Source organism: Pinus tabuliformis, chromosome 6 (genome assembly GCF_031772625.1).
Source record: "Pinus tabuliformis cultivar Carrire ecotype Pingquan chromosome 6, CPIR1, whole genome shotgun sequence".
Taxonomy (NCBI): Eukaryota; Viridiplantae; Streptophyta; class Pinopsida; order Pinales; family Pinaceae; genus Pinus; species Pinus tabuliformis.
The window spans coordinates 1,728,056,708-1,728,074,669 of record NC_142292.1 but is presented as its reverse complement, the minus strand read 5'-3'; positions in this window follow the sequence as shown (position 1 = coordinate 1,728,074,669).

Genomic DNA, 17,962 nt, shown 5'->3' with positions numbered 1-17,962 from the left:
TTGTTTAATTTCAATGTTTTCTACTGTTTAAGGAGAATTCAAAGTTATTTTTTGCTCTCCTTAGCTCCTCACCTGTCATTCCTGACCATCCACCTCAATCAAAAGCATCAATACTGTCTCCTACCTCGCCCCAAAGAACCCCCTGCAGAAACTGTGTCCAATCCCCGCACCCAAAATTGCCATCCCCTCAATTTGCCACCAAAAACCATAAAAACCCTAAATCAACCTTTTTGATCAGTTTACTAGCCTAAAATCAGTGTTACCCTATTGGTCATCTCATCCATTGAAGATCTCACCGAGATAGACCGGAGAGAGCCCTCTCCAGCCCCGTAGGGCTAGCTACGAGGCTAAGTGGTTTGATGTTGCCTTGAGGTTTACCTTTCTCAGCCCGAGGTGAAATTTCAAGCGCTAACAACTTGCTTACTTGTTCTCTTGAAGTGGACCCATGATCCACTACCCAAACCTGTGTGGGTTAACCAGTTGATCACATCATTTCCATAGAAATAGATTCAATGTGGGAGTATGAATAAGAGCATTGTAGGCCATCCTTAAATTTGTGAGCTTAGTGTAATTTGGCTTGGCTACAAAAAATGTCTTCACTAGCCACAACAACCAGAAGTATCTTTATAGATAATTCACTATGGTTTTTTCCCTTGAGAGGCAATATTTTCCTGAGAGGAGTCCAACTTGCTCTAGGATTCAACTAATAATTGTTCATACTACTCCCAGGGTAGCAGATGTCCTTGGAAATCCCAACAGATAAGCAATATTTCTCTAGTCCTCTGGTCAAAATTAGAGTTGAATGTTGCAACCAATTTTTCCAGCCCACTCACACATTCTTCATCCCCATCCCTTGATTCCTTATTCTTGATCACTTTGGAAATCTCCATGATCACACATGTCCTGTCAATAATGTCTATTGCCCCCAACTCATCAACTGACTTCTTGTTAAGGAGCTTGATAAATTTCTCAGCAGTGTTGGCATTCTTAGCATCCTCCTCCTTGGCTGTCATGATAGACAATTTAGTGGTATTTACTACAACTTTCTTCTCTGCAACCAATTTCAAGTGTTTTCATATCTTCTTTACTTCATAGATGATATCATCCCATATCAACTGCCTAGTTTCAATGAGGGACATGTTTCCCTTTAAACTGTTCTTCAATGCTTTGATCTCATCTTGTGACACTTGATACTTGTTATTAATTTTATCCACACTTGCCTAGGTGGAGTTAATTTGTTTCTCCTTATTTTCCAACATGAACTTGGTGTTGCCCAAGTCAATCTATATCTTCTTCAGCTTGCTCTCTGATAATTGCAGATTTGTGAGAGCCTTGGTCAACTGCTCAATGGGGTTTTGTAGGTTATTTGGCACAACCACAACACAAATATGAGAATTAATCTTTTGTTTCAATTTTTCTACCTTCATTTTGAGGGCTACCAGATCATTATTTTTTCTATCAATTCCTTGGTTAATATCTCCTTCTCATTTTCCAGTTGAGCCAATTCTTTAGTCTATACATGCTCTGCAATAGGAATTTTAAGCTACTTCCTCAATGACTGTGAGCCTTTGATGATTGCATCTACGGTAACCTTGTTATTTGGATCCACCCCTATCTTGATAATTATCTCCTTCTAGCCTTCATTTTGGAGATGGGGGGCTCTTGAGTTGGCCTTCTCTTGCTTAATCTTAGTAGCTTCCTTCGATAATATCTTCTCAGCCTTGTTGATGGACAAGGATCCTTTTCTGAGCTCTCTATAAATCATCTCCCCTGCCTACCTATGTAAATTGATTTTATCTTGCAAGGGGACACAAGTCATGTCCAAAGATAGGTCCACTGTTCTAAATTGTGGCCCAAAGGGGAGGGACTCGACTTAAGGGTGATACAAGGAAAATTTCATTTGATTTGTTTCCAAGTCCATGGCATCCAAGAGTCCAGTATGATATGGCACTAAATGGGAGGCCAACTTTGACAACATTTCATCCCTGAATTTCTTGTTCCCCTCCTCTGTTAGCTTCCCTTACTCCCATTTAGGGCTAGCTGCTAATGTGCTTCCAGTGGAACCTAGTATTTCCACCTAAGTTGAAGTAGAGGTGGAAACTTGTTGGGGATCCTCTAATTTCACTTGGAAGCCTGGTTGGTATATACCCTTCTCAGTCAATTTGACCTCAATATCCTCCTATGTTTTCTCTTGGAGTTTGCTTTCTTAGTCGAGGATGCATCCTCCATCTCAGTATCTCATGCCTCATCAATACTCCTCTTCTGAGATTTTTCCTTTGTGCTTGGTGTCTCGAATTCCATCTCTGTATTGATGGGACATGAAGCAACATTAAAAATCCATTCTAATTCTAGTTTATATTCATGTTCATAGGCAAAGGCATTATTCTCTTTCCTTCTGTTAGAAATAATACCATGAGGTTCATAATGCTACACCTCTCGTATTTCAAAGTTCAATTCCTTTAACATAATTTCAACCTGTTGAAAAGCTTGTCTGGAGTTCACAACAAAGGGACCTACAGTCATGGGAAGCTTAAACATATACCCCTTTTTGGCAGGGACAAAATGGATTTGGTCTGTGTTTAGGCTCTGCCTGATGAACTCCAAGGAAAAAATTCTCATGGGCATAAATATAGGCAGCTGGTAAGGAGGCAATTCAGACCCATATACCCTGATTTTGTTGTATTCTTCAAACAAGTACCAGCCACCCACCCTAGCATCCTTGATGGTTGAATAATTCATCTATGTTGGGGAAAGACGCTAGAAGGGGGATTTTTTTATATAATATTATCAGTAGTGGCCATGAAAGTAGAGATAAAGTGTGAAAATTATTCATTGTTGGGATTCTTATTCAGAGAATTGTCCAACTCAACCAAAAATTTCCTTTAATTGTGGGAGTCTACAAGGATGAGACCTAGGTAATCAAATTCCTCAACATGAGTGTAAAGGAACAGATAAACCATTATGGAGTAGTACATGAAGTAGGAGGCTAGGAAGAATTGGTTACTCTGAAATTTGATAGCTTCATCCAGAAAAGAGGGAATGTCAAGGAAAATATTTGGCTTCATCATCTTGTGTAAGAGACTTAAGGCTACTTTGGAAACATTTTCTATCTCATCCTCACCAAAAATTAATAGGATAACAGAAAAAATGGGCTACACAAGCTGCATAAACAAGGATATGGGAAGGGTTGAGTTGGCAGGTAACTCTGCATGTGGGGCCATGATTAGTTCAAGAAAAACATGCATATCTCCAGTTGAGAGCCCAATGTAATCATACAAGAGTGAGGTCCCTATAAACTTCTACAAATTTGGGGATTTCGGATAAATGAAGGTGTTGTATATCAAATCTGGGGTGAGCTCCAAAATTTTCTCCCCAGTGGAGGAAGTACACCAATTTTTATATTTGACATAGGTGGCCATAAGCCACGATATGAAGTTTGAAAAATGGTATATAATTGGGGTAGCCAGGTGGTACAATTTCGACTCGACGACTCGAAAGGGATAGTAATTATCTAGGTATTGTCCATAAAAGTTGAAACGAAGGTTTGATAGGTTGAGAGGGAAAAAGGAATTGTGAATTCCCCCTTTTGTGTCCATGAAGGGTTCGGTGTGGCCTGAGGGTTTTGGATTGTGTGTCTTCAAGGTTTTTGGTGAGCCCTTCTTTAATTTAAACATGGTGACTATTTTGAAAGGATAGGGAAACTGTGGTTTACCTAGTAAGAGAAGTGGATTGGAAATTGTCGTTACACAAAGGTCCTTACACTGGTTGATAGTCGGGAAAAGGTAATTGTGAACAAGCGAAGCAGCAAGACACAGAGTAGTTTTAAATAAAAATGTTTAGACAACAACTATCGATTCACAAGGGTTTATAGGTAGGAAAAGGAAGAGGTGATGTGGAGGGGACATGTGGTGGACAGAAAGGGGAAAGGATGGTGTGTTGAATGGCTTCATGCTTTCCTACCATGCTCGCCTTAGTCCCAATTGCTAACGTAGCCGCCATGTTTTCCTGATAGGCGAGGGACCCACTAACCTTCTCTGGTGGTGTGCCTAGGTGGACATGGAACAATTATTTATGATTTGAGATATGTATAAAACAATGAAGTACAACTGCAAGGATACATAGATTCATATTGGGTAGAGAGTGAAAGAAAAAAAATACTAGCTCTCCATAGCTGCCTGGCTCCCTCTTTTCTCTGCATCTCATTGTATCGAGCTTGCTACCTTTCGAGGTATCATGGAGCCATCTTCACTCTTCAATCTTGTGACAAGATCCAGTTCATTTTTCTTGCTCATGACTTTAATATTCAACATCATAGATGAAGGCATTGCATTGATCCTCTTCAAACTTCAAGCTAATCATAACTTCCTCATGAAAGTGACCTCTTTTTACCTTCAGGTTATATTGTGACACATCTTGAATTCACAGTTTGTAGGTACCATATATTGAGCTTCCCTCAACATTATTCATACAGTTGAACTTGACTCAACTATCACCATGTATTCCTGCAACATTCTTCCATATATAAAAATAATATGTTAACCATATAACCAACAATAATCAAAATCAAACTTACCTCATCGTGATGACACTCGTGTTCCATCAAAATCCTCATAGTCCATATCCATATGAATCTTACTTCATGCATCAGAGTGCCTAAGGATCGAACTTGAATACCAAGTTACAACCTTTTCTTCCTAAGATTATACTAGATGTTTAATCATTATTTTACATATTCTAGAGAAAGTCTTAATATTTTATCCATCCTTAAGTAAGTCAAATTATTCTTTTAAAAATCATACAATCAAACTGAGATGTTACAAGATTCTACCCATATGAATCTTATTCAAGAGTCACTTCCAATGAGTATCCTTATGCCTCTTATTCCATCATCTAGCTATATGTCTCATAATGAGCCTGCTTCCTAAAACATTGAATTCCTTCATCCCTTTAATAGTATTGATCCCACATTACGTGGAATGTATATTAACCTTGTCATAATGATTTTCCAAAGAACCTTCCAAAATGATAGTCCTTCTAGGATCATGATGACCTATATAAGAAAGATGATTGCCTCTAACATAATGTTAGATAATGTATGGGTGACCAATATGCAAAATGGTATTTTTATCTATTCCTAAAGACTAGATGATTTCTACAAAGCGACTTAACCAAGTACACTCTACATATGCTACTACCACATGCTTATCTCTATGATGTTATGAAAAATTAATATTCCTATTAGAATAAACAACAGTGCATGCTAACCTAAAGGAAAGATTAATCCTCATAAATAGCGTGATAAAAAATGTGCCTTCTTCAATAGTAAAGAACTTTCACATCTTCTTTCTTCGACTTCTTTTCATGTTCTCCTATTTCCTCAAATATGTGAGCCTCACTTATTTCCTTTCTATCATTGTTCTGTTGGATTGGAAAATCCCTCTTAAAGTGTCCATATTCATTGCACTTAATAATTGAATCTTGGACATATATTTCTTCTTGGACTTCCCAAAATTTCCTAGCTTCTTGACTCGAGCTAGAAAGGCTTAAAACTATTCATATGATCCAATGTCATGTTTTAATTTGATCCTTGATTCCTCAAAAATGCACTGAGCCTACAAATCATCAAGAGGAGTTGAATCTTTCTTAGAGTATATGCTTGTTGCAAAGTTGTTCCATTATGGCGACAATGCATTTAATACACAGGTGATCATTTCAAAATAATATATTATCGCTCCAAGCTTCTGCAAGTGATCTCTTAATTGATATATATTAATTATAAAGGATTCCGTGTCCTAATCCTTTAATTTCTTCATCTTGTATAGTTTATTCCACAAAGACATCTTTTGTCTTGATGTACTTACAAAGTACAAGTTCACTAGCTTGTCATACATAGCCATGGAAATTTTCAATTTCAACAAATGGAACAAGAGGATCTTTAATGGGTTCAACTATGATCCTTTGTGCCCTTACTTCCCCTTTCATGTACTTTTCTAGTTCCCGAGTCTTGTATTTGCTAGGTTCAGTAATTTCCCCAGTTACATATTCCATTACCTCATGTTGTATAAGTGTCATCTCAATCTGTTTCTTCCATGATAGGTAATTTGATGCTCCAACGAGATTATCACTCTCCTTGAATAAAGAAACCATATGACCTGTAGATTTAGATATAGAGTAGTAATATGATACTTCCTTGATAAATAATATTCTCCTCTTTCTTGATGATGTCTTCAACCTTTCTTGATTCCCTCAAGACCTTTGAAGAAACTTCAATAATGTTCTTGAAAGATGTTTCCTAGGATTCCTCCAACAAAAAATTTCAAGAGTGATGAATGATACCAAGATCCTTTTGGTGCTTCCTTGAAAGATTCCTTTAAATGAACCTTTAAATAGATATCCTTCTCTCAAGAGACAACCTTTCTTATAGTCTTCCTTTCAAGCCTTCCATTGATGAGAGCTTGATGTACTCTTGATCTTATTTAATGTATAAACCCTCCTTCTATGTCAATAGGTATTATAATTATTTTCTTCCACAAATGATTCCCCTTGACAAGAAAACCCTTCATTATGTCCACAAGATGATCTTTTTAACTGCCTTCTTGTTGACCTTAGCTTTGATCCCATGTTGGAAAATTCAAAGTGACAGCTTATTATATCAATTTTCCTTAACCTTAATATTTTCTTGTGAACTTAGTTAGTCTTATTGTGTTATTTATTTATATCTTTTCATCAAACAAATATCAAGAACAAAAATAGTCGAAACAAAGGACACATAAATTAGGCTTTCAGTAAGGGCAAAACCCTCTAAGGGGAAACCTAGAAAACTCTTCTCTTCTTATAGAATTTGCTTTCGGTGAGACAAAAAAGACCCAAACCCTAGACCAAGTCCTTATCCAAGTACCAAGTCAGTCATTTCAACAATTCCTTCCTTGATCCAAAACTAACCATATTCAAACTACATTTTCAACCTCCCAGCTAGAATGCTACTCCTTCAACCTATAACGTCAGCGCGATAGCAATTGCAGAAACCCTAATCCAACTTCCTCTTGAGACCTTCCTTGAGAAAGAAAAATCATGCCAATGTAAACTAGGTCAAGACAGAATATTCTTCCTTCCAACAATAAGAGATTACACTTTGTCCTATTGTAACTTGGATCTGCAATTTCGTCTTCCTTTGTAGCTGCAAAAATATTAGACTTTCAAATGTGTGAGAGAGAGATAGCCCAAAGACAAGTCTTTTTCTTCTTCTAGACCTTCACTCTTATTGTCTTCTTGCTTCCCATCTATATATCAAGTTTTTTCCTTGAGATCAAACTTCTTGGGTAGTGAGTGTCAAATGAGGTCGAACTGCTCCTTTATATAGCCTTTCCAAGGGTTTGAATTCCATCCTTAAGGATGAATTGAAGCTGCTAGGGATGACTTGTACTTTTGGAGTTTCTAGGACTTTCTAGACTAAAAAATAATTCTTTTTCCAATTACATTTTTCCCGGAAAGATCTTATAAACACGATGTTGACTCCTTCAACTCATGACAATAATTCCTAATACCTAACAAACCCTAGACGCATGAAGAACATGCTTTTACTTAGAAGACCATTAATAAGAAACATGAAACCCGTGCTTTAATAATAACACATTTTTATTTTCTTCTTTTTTTTGTTAGATAGGATACATATTTAAATGGGTACAACAACAATTATGATGACTGAAACTAGTTATATTTTCAATACATCTTGTTATGGATATTTGAATTATTAACCTCATTGAAGTTCCTTATGTTACAAATTTTTAGATTATTGGGTTTTATGGTATTCAAAGAAGATGGTGTATCTATGGTTTCATTGTTACAGAACATCTGAGATACAAATTAGGTTTCGGCTCATTGTTGGCAAGCTCATCCATACTTTTAACATCAGATGTAATTGTACCAGTGATGCCATTATCCGAATTAAGTTTTCCAATGTGCATATCCCTATTCATATATAGATTTTCTCCAAAGCTTGTTGTTAGTGTATTAACACATATCACCTTATCAATATTATGGGAGTTCATAATTTTATTCATGTTGTTTTCATTTAATGAATCACCCATCATTACAATGTTTTGATTGTTTATTCTATTGATACTTATTTTTGTTACAGGATTACCTATTATTGAAACTGCATTGTTTACATCAATTAAACTTTTTAACCAAATATTTTTTCCATTGCTTGTTTCGACATATTGTGTAAAAAAGGCTATAGATTTTAACTTATCGTTGTATCCTTTATCCCCATCTGTGCAATTCTAAAAATTCTAGTTGGAATACCATTTCTTGATTCTACTTATAATATTTGTCCTTGATGATTGGTGGAGGATGCTATTTCTTGACTTTTGTTTATATCAAGATAAAACATCGTGATGACGTGATGGAATTCATTATGCAAAGGAGAACTCAGACATTACAAAGTTTGTTGGACTTGAAAAAGGTATATATGAGTATTAAAGAACTAGGCTTGATAAATTCTAGAAGATTAAAAGTCTTGGATGTGAACACCCTAGGATTTTTGGATAAAACCCTAAATATATACCTAGATTAATGTTTCCACTAAAAGAAACCCTAGCTCGTGTAAGGAAGGAATGACATCATAAAAAGGACAAGGTTGATAAATAAGCAAGATGAATGCAAGAATGTTAAGATCAAGATGGCGTCAAATTTTTCTATAATCCTCAAAAGATAAGTAACTTATATCTCTCTTCTTTGATTATTATTGTTATTGTTTTACAATTAATCAGTATCTTGTATTTATATCTTTTCTTGGTTATAATTGTTCTTCCATGGCCTCCTAATGAGGATTGTGGGTACATAGTGAAGGCTGCAAAGGTTCTAGTAGCAGATGAAAGTAGTCGGAGAACAAAGCAAAGCTTGTGATAAGAGGAATCTACCAGATTTGGTGATTTGTGTTCAGAGATATTGTACTAAATGAGATATGAGTTCAGAGGGAGAAGGCATGTCAAAAAAATTGAATTATACCTTGATTGTGTCAAAGATAAGTCAGTGATGAATTCTAAATGAATATACAAGATCTAGTGTGTAGTAGATTCCAATATAAGACTAGAATTTTATCTTAGAAAGGGGGGGGGGGAATGACGAAAGGACATTTGCTCAAACTAACAAGTACACTCGTGTTAAAATTGTTGTTGCTTCTGTAATGGAATTACATTAGATGGATGTAGAGGTTATTTTTCTCCATGAAGAAATTCAAGAAGAAGTGTACATGGGATGACCTCAAGGACTTGAGGGTCATGAAGAAGTCTCCTACTTGAAAATAGAAGATTGGACCCAATATTTGGATTGAGGGATCAAGGTTGATCCTATATGACTTACTTTTTATAGAAGAAGAAATATTTGCATCCATAGAAAATGGAGCAGGCAAGGAGCCTTGTTTTAGATTTAGAGGGAGTTGACCTCTGAGCTCTAGATAATGCATTGTCATTAAGATTGTCAGGCTAGATGGTTGATATGCTAGAAAACAATAGTGGTAGAGGGGAAAGCTAGGATTTCCACAAAAAAAGTTGTTTTAGAAAGATTACCTAGTTAAGGTAACTGGAAAGTAATCAATCAACTTATGATTAATCCAAGGCAAGTGGCTCAACATGTGTTGGAGTACCAACATGGTACAATTGGTCATGGAACAATTATTTATGATTTGAGATATGTATAAAAAAATGAAGTACAACTGCAAGGATACATAGATTCATATTGGGTAGAGAGTGAAAGAAAAAAAATAACTTATCAAAATATCGCTTCAGTTTGGACTCCATTATGACTTCTTGGATGATCGAGGAAGCAAATATTTGTCGCACTCAGTACAACTAAGGTTGAGTATATCACAACTTGGTTGGAAAGTTGAGAAGTATTATGGCTTCAAGGTTTGCTTGCTGGATTTTCTTGATCTGGTGCAATTGATGTCCATGATGAAAGGTAAAATCACAATGAGATATAGTCCTAAGACATGATACAGAAGGAAGAAGTGTGGCTTTAACACTATTCATCAGTTAAGAAGATTGTTGAAAAAGCCTTTGTTCCAAGATGAAGTGTGTATACTTCGAGGATAAGCTTGGATTGATTGAGCATGTCTCTCCCAACAAACGATAGTGATGAAATTGTAGCATCAAGGACAATCATTCTTCTTGGGTCAGTTTGACTAGGATCAGGGAAAACGATCAAGAGTATTGATGATATAGCATTAGGGAAATAAATTCTCCCTGTGTTAAGTATATTTATCAAAACTAGGGAGAGTGGTCCAACAAAGGACAATCATTTTTCCTGTGTCAAGTATGTTGACCAAAATTAGGAAGAATGGTCCTAGAGGCTTAGGATCACTAAGTTGAGTGGGTGTGTTTTAAAACCAGGTTTATAACTCTCTAGATAGGTTGAATGAGCTCATTTAACATCAAGCCCGAAATTATTCAAGTAGAGTGTGGCCATTGGAGATTCACCATGTGTCAAAGATAATGACCAAAATGACAGTGAACCAAGACTAGTCTGTATACCATGTGTCAGATAGACTAGAATTATGCTGACTAGTTGATGCTAAATGATGTACCATGTGTCAGGAGTACCAATCAATATTATGGTGAGAATACACCATAGGTCAAAGGTGTTATGCTCCTATACCAATAGGTGTCATATTTCATGATTGACTTGATGGGCTATGTAATATGTTCATACCTTTACTTGTTGCAAAGGTTTTCCATATTGTCAAAAAAAAAAAATTAAAAAAATGTAAAGAGGGTATACCCTAAAAGAAAAATCAAAGGGTGAAAAGAATAAAATGGTCAAAAAAGTGAAAGAAAATGAACCCCACCAAAAGAAAGACCAAGGAAAGTGTGCAAGTCTAAATGCCACTACTTTTTACTCTTATGTAATAAACAAATTGTGTGCAACTTGTCACCTATGACACAATTGATGAACAGTCAAACAGCTTAAGCTTGACTAGTTCATATTTTCAATTTTATGTTTTAGAGATAGAGAATAAAATCTGATCAAACTGTTTAATATTGGCAAATAAGTAGATAGGTAGAGTGAATAAAAGGAAATCAACAGCTTAATCTGAGCCCTTGGATGTAATAAGGTTAGACTTAGATAGATTTCTACATGTAAAAGAAAAGAAAGTATGATAAGGGTTTTCCAGTCTAAGTTCACCCTAATAAAGAAGAAAAAAGGTTAGGTTAAAGTTGGTAGGGTAGGTAGATGATGTTGCAGAATTACATGTGATGGATAATGACTCTAAATGTGTTAATTTTCACTTTCATCACAAGTGCAAGGAAGACATTACACTTGATGCATTTCAAGCAAGACAAGGTCAAATAATTAACTCCCCTTCTCATTTTTCCCTAAAAATTTCACTAATTCCCCCTAAGTACTAAGGCCTTTGAAAATTAGAGGGGCTCAGAGCATTTCTCTGACTTTTGGAGGGACCGGACCCTCGGCCAAATAATTTAAAAGCCTAAGTCCTTAAAATAATCATTCATTCACTCTCATAAGTCTTTTCCTAAGTAAAATATTATTTTACTTAGGAAAAATACACAAAATCACATAAAAACCCCTTTTTTCCACTTAAGCCTAAGTTTAAATATCCATTCTAATGTTTTTACTTAGCGCTTTTTACATTTCATGTCATATTAATTATTAACCTATGTATTAGATAAATCCCACATCATTTCACCTGTTCCCGTATTATTTAAATATATTAAAAATCCCCAAATTTTATATTGTCCGCCCCTTTGGTTAATTATAGCCATAAATATGTTTAAAAAGGATTAACTAGTTAACCCGTAACTAGTTAATAGCCTAATCCCCCCGCTGCATTAATTGGGATTAATTAACCCTCACAGTTAATTAAGAACCCTCCCCAATCAATCATTTCATCCCCGATACAATTAAACAATTTTTAACTGGGTTAGGTTCGCTCGCATTAAACCCCGCCGCATCGCGCCTCCCGTCAGCTGTCCGATCGCAGCTCCATCATCCAATGACCGTTAATGATATCGTGCGCCACTTTGTGACCATGTGTTAGTGCGCGATCACAAAGTGGTTTTCGTACAGTACCCCGCCACGCATCACAAAACCTGTGGAATTGCTGGCTCCCAGCCAAATACCGCCCGTTTCCAAAAGTGGTGCGATACCATACCATTTACCGCCCTCTGCATACAACAAAACATCCTTTCCCGCTTGCGTCATCTGCCCGAATAATAAAAACTCCCGCCACCTTTGACTTTGTGAATAAAACCCACAAAGTGTCGTTTTCATTATTCTGTACAGCAACTCGTGCTCCCATGCAAAGAACGTCCAAGTCAACTGTCCAAGATTTCTAATCGCCACCTTGCTAAGAAAATTGCAGCCAACGTAACTTAGAAACTGTTAGCTATTGTGAGCAGCTGTCATTACACTATTCATTCCCCAAATACAGGTATTTATCCAATTTCCACCAAAACCCTGCAAGTTTTGGTTTTACATTATAAAATCCAAAGAGAAAGGCAAAATTCATTGCAAATTCAGTCTTTGTTTCGCCATATAAGTTCCCAGACCTATTAATTTGCCCATTTTTCACCAAAAACCAAAATTCATTTCTGAATCCACAAGAACCAAAAATGGAAACCCCTGTGTCTTTGTCCGCTGCACCCATGAATGCCCCTCATAAACATTTGGACTATCTGCCTCTTGCAGATAAAGAATTTTAGATAAAAGACTTATCCACTAATAAAAACCACCTTAAAGTCTTTTGCCAAGCTAGAGACCACTTCCTAAATGGCTCAGACATGTTGGGACTGTGGGAATCCAACCTTCCTAGGTATCTTCTCCCCTTAGTCCATATTTTCCCTGATCTAATTCATCAATGTCGGGCAAACTATGACCCTAACCTCAGAGCTGTTATGTCCCCAAGTCAAACAGTCCTGTTCCCCATAATAGCTGTATCCATTAATGAAATGTTGCAATTTTCCCCCGATCAAGCTCTCACTCCCCTTTCTACAAGATATTTACTTGAGAAATCCACTCAATTGTCCCAGTTAGAGTTGAGCCATATCTGATAGATTTTCATGTTGCCTAAACATCAACCCAAAGGCCCACCTCCCTATCTGCCAACTTTCTTCACAGGCATGGGAAGACTCATTGTTGATATGATATCCTTAATCATGGGATTCAACTCAAGTGAGTATGTTGATGACATAACCCTAGTGTTGTTGTCATTTTTTACTCTTGGACAACCCCCTGCTGTCAAGTATGATTATGCCTCCTATATTGCCAATAAGATTCATGACCAATTCCTGAGACTGGACAATGAAGGAGTCTTCAAATGCACCACTTTCCTCTATCATCTAATGTTGTACTATCAGTCAGGGAACTTCCTTTTCCCTGTCAAGAAACTTGACACTAAAGGCAATCCAAGGTCAGTTATCTTTTGGAGTCCCATCTTCCATGCATTCTATGAATCCCCTTACTCATACAATGAGTTCATTGATCAATTTGTTCATCCAACAACCACCTTATTGACAGGGATTCCCCCTCCTAGGATCAGTGGTGACATCAAGAGAATCCTACAGCTCTCAAAGCAGTACAGAATAGATGATTGGTACCTATACAAGAACCATACATAAATTAGGATATATGGATGTGAGCTATGCCCTTTCAAGTTACCAAAATACGTTCCAATGAGATTGTTTGCATTGGAATATTTCAGACAAATGATACATACAGACATGGTTCATTTTTGCAAAGCCAAAAAGAAAGCTCAACTCAGAATAAAAAATCAGTTAGGCCCTTTTGTCTACAATGATAGGGAAGCATGGAGAGAAGCAGAGAAAATTCTAGAGGATCATCTTAAGTTGCACAAAAGTTTTGGTTGGAGGCCATATGACCCTAATAGCTTCATCTGTGATAGGAGAATGAAAAACAGGCTGTCACCATACATTCACCATAGGATTCTAGAGATTGAACAATTTTCAAATATGGATGAATGGAGGGAAGGGACCCTAGTGTTAGAGTCGGTCTGGTCAGCCCTCCGTCAGAGATCAAAGCTCTTTCTGCATTTCAATTTTAGGTGTCCTGCTCCATCCACTCCACTGCATTTGGCTAGGGACATGCCATGATCTGACTGAGAAAGTCATGCTACTCATTTTCCCTCATGTCTGGCCCCTGCTGGTTCAGGTCTTGATCCACAATCACTGAAATTCATGATAGCCAAGGTCTGGTCATATTACAGGTCAAAGTCCTTTTTATTGCTGGGTCTAGGAAATCATCAATGTGGTTTTTGAAAAAACATGTCCAGAACAAAGTCATGTAGGCCAGAGGGAGATCTTATACAACTATGGTTCAAGAAAGCATCATCATCACCTAAAGAGACATCGACTCTTCTTCAAAACTCTGTTTTGAAGAAAAGTCAAACAAGGTCAACTATGACAAAATTTTCCAAAAAATCAACAGTTGACATTTTCAGATGCAGTCATGGATTTCAAAGCCAGAGGCCCAGTCACACAGTCCCCGCAAAGAAATGCCGAAAATTTTATCATGAGAGCCAAAATTTCAAAGAAAAAGGGAAAAAACAGAATGTTTTAAAGTCAATAAAAAGTGCAAAACTTGAACATTATAAAGTGGGTTTTCAAAGAAGAAAAAATTGAACCCAACTCTCTCAAAGCCTATATATATTTGTTTTGACCCAAGACTAAGTCATTGTGTTATGAAAAAGCTTGAGAGAGGCATTGTTGAAGAAAAGAGAGCTAAGGAGGAGGAATTCGAGTAAGGAGGGCAGATTGCTAGGTGGCGCGGCGCACACACCAGGGTGCGCGACGCATTGGCAGCAAGCCCACAGAGCAAAATCCACAAGGGCGCGACACACTCAGGGCACGTGGCGCATTGGGCTTGGCGCGCAACGCACACAGCCAAGGGCCTAAAAAAAATTGTAATTCAATTCGGATCTTAGTGAAGTCAGCAAATCAAGAGGTAGGCCATGATTGACACCTCTTCTCCATCACTTGTGTCATTAATATGGGGTTTTTAAGATGTCTAATGGTGCCCAAAATCACAATGGCCATCCATGAAATAATCATCAAGCGAAAATGATAAATGGGGTTGCCAATTTGTGAAGATGCCACCAAGGTTTTGCTCCCCTCCCCTTGTCCCCTCCCTCCTCATCATTTTCACCTCCATTCCATCATGTTCCCCAAAGAAACCACCCTAAAATAAACTTAAAGCCCTCTCCCCTATTTTCCAAGCAAGCGTAGGGTGAAGTTACAGTGCGCGGCGTACACACAAGGTGGCGTGGCGCACTCAGGGCGCGTGGCGCACTGGGAGCCCGGCCACAGTGTTAACACTGCACTGGCGTGGCGCATACCCGGTGTGCGGTGCACTGGGAAAAGCGCGCGGCGCACAGGCCTGTGAGCCTAAAAAAGCACCAAATCTCCCAAATTTTTGTAAATTGGCTCTCAACATTGCAAAAGTGCCCATAAATCTTTTAACCATTGATCCTTAACTCAAGGAAAAATATGTTTTGGTGACCATGAAATCAAAAGCAAATTTTTTTTAACCAAACCCAAAAATGACATAAAGGAGGACAAAAAGCTAGGGTTTTTGCTACAGTAATACAATTGCTAAATAAGCTCTTATCCTACCTTGATCAGCTAATTTCCCTGTAGCATTTTCCCCTTACCATCACCCTAGCTATATTGCAATCATATCTATTTGTCCCCTTTATTCCTATAGCTAAGAATATCCCAAACCCTACCCCATCAAAACCATACCCCAAACACTCCCAAATCCCTGATAAATTTCTCCTTTAAACCCCTATTCCCCTTTTCATCATTCCCCTCCTAACACTTCCCTACTTTATTTTCCCCTTGGTAACAGATTTTCAGAGCATTCATTAGTTTCATTGGATTCAAAGGGCAGCATTAAACTCAGGGTACGAGCAACAGTGATGGCATCCGAAAATTGATCAGATTATGAGGGGGATACACACAGTGACACATATTCAGAAGAGAGGGCCCATAGGGGACATCATCGGAGTGGCAGACATCTTAGAGACGAGCCCAACACCCTCACAGAGCTACAGGCATGCCCACTTGCCATGTCTTGTTTCCAGCACTTGGCATGTTATGAATTTTGCCAAAGGGTCGCAAATGTCAGAGTACATCATGAGTTGGCCCGCCTTTTTGCACTTCATCTATAGGGAAGCCAATCTGTATTGGATGAGGTCACTTTCACCTTGACACCGGAGGCTATATCAGTGGCAGCAAGGATACCTAACATTGGAGAGCAGTGGCATAAGAAGAAGAAAGTGGAGAGGCATCACTATGAGCCTTATATCAAGAACAGCTGCATGAGCCAGCTCACTAGAGTTTTTCCATTCAGATTTTTGAGGGATGAGTATGCCCCACTCATGAGATTGATCATGAAATATTTCAGTTGCGAGGGGAGGTTTTCTCGCCTTTATGCCTATCACATCCGCTTGCTCATGCACTTCACCAGGGTGAAGATGATGAGCAATCCCATTTTTCATCTGCAACAACATTGAGAAGATGAAAAACTTCATGTAGCGCAAGACCCCACGACAGCAGATAAACAGTGTCTATCATTTTGCTCTCATCCGAATTTTGGTGGATCATCAGTTGGGATTATAGGGTAGGACTTCATTTCCCGTGATTTCTTCAGCTCGCCACCGGTAATATCAAAGGCATAACATAAGGTGGGAGGTCCTTCACGTCAGGCTGAGCATGAGCTGGGAGGTCCTTCATATCAGTTTGAGCCTGAGATGGGAAGTCCTTCACACCAGTTTGAGAGTCATGAGACTACCACCATGCCAGTTTTCATCACATATCAGAGAGGCTATCCGAAAGGCACCAGACCGTTGTTTGCAGCAGCAAAGCGAGTGTTATCTCCACCTGCGGTGGAAGGGGCCTCACTTCCGCCAACAGCACCGCATGATCAGGTTAAGGGCAAGGAGCCAGTGCAGGAGGAAGGGCCATTAAGTGAGCAATAAACTGAGCTTGTTCTCCTCCAGGATGATGAGCCAGATGCAGAACCCACCAATGAGGAGCTTATAGAGATCATCAAGGAGCAACAATCAGAGATTGAAGACTTGACCATTGATCTAGAAAGGGCCAAGTGGAACATGAACTACCATGAGCAGAGAAACAAATAGATGGAGGATGAACAGACGATCATGGAGTTGTAGAACATCCGTGAGTAGCGCCAAGTTGCTCAAAGAAGAAGGGTTCCGCTCACCTCTTTGGAGCAAGAAATCGATGAAGACCGGGAGTCCAACCTTGAGAGAGTCAACATGCATTTGGAGAGGCTGCTGGAAAAAGCAAACAGGGAGAAAGACATGCTAAGGTGCATGACCCATCACTACCAGGCACACAACATGACTTCCAAAGCAAGAATCAGGAGCCTAAAGGCAAAATTGAGAAAAGCGAGAAAAGAGGAAAAAGAGGCAAAGGAGGAAAAGGAGCAAGATCGGCTTCGAATATTGGCTAAGGCTTCCTTGGCACAACAAAGCACTTCATAGGGAACCTCCAGCCCAAATTTCAAAAAATTTGGGCAAATTTTGGTCACAGGCAAAATTTTTGGGCACAAAACAGGAAATTTCTCCCTGTGCGCCGCGCCACTGGCGCGACGCTAAAATTCTAGAGCTCCAATGGAGAAACCGTTTGCATATTCGGATTTAGCATTGAAAAATACATCTGCTGGTGTCCGAGCAAGAAATTTTGACAAGTTTTGGGTCTCCTAAAGGTCAAAAAACACCCAAAAATGGCCTCTCTGCCACTTTTTGGACACACAAAAAGCAGTCTTGGGAGAATGAAGTTTTGGAGGGGAAAATGAGCTTCAAATTTAGGAATTCCAGTTGGGTTGAAAATTAGACAGGACAGGCTTTCCAACAAGCCCACTTGGGCACATTTTTGACACCTTCAAGTGCCCAAAAATAGGT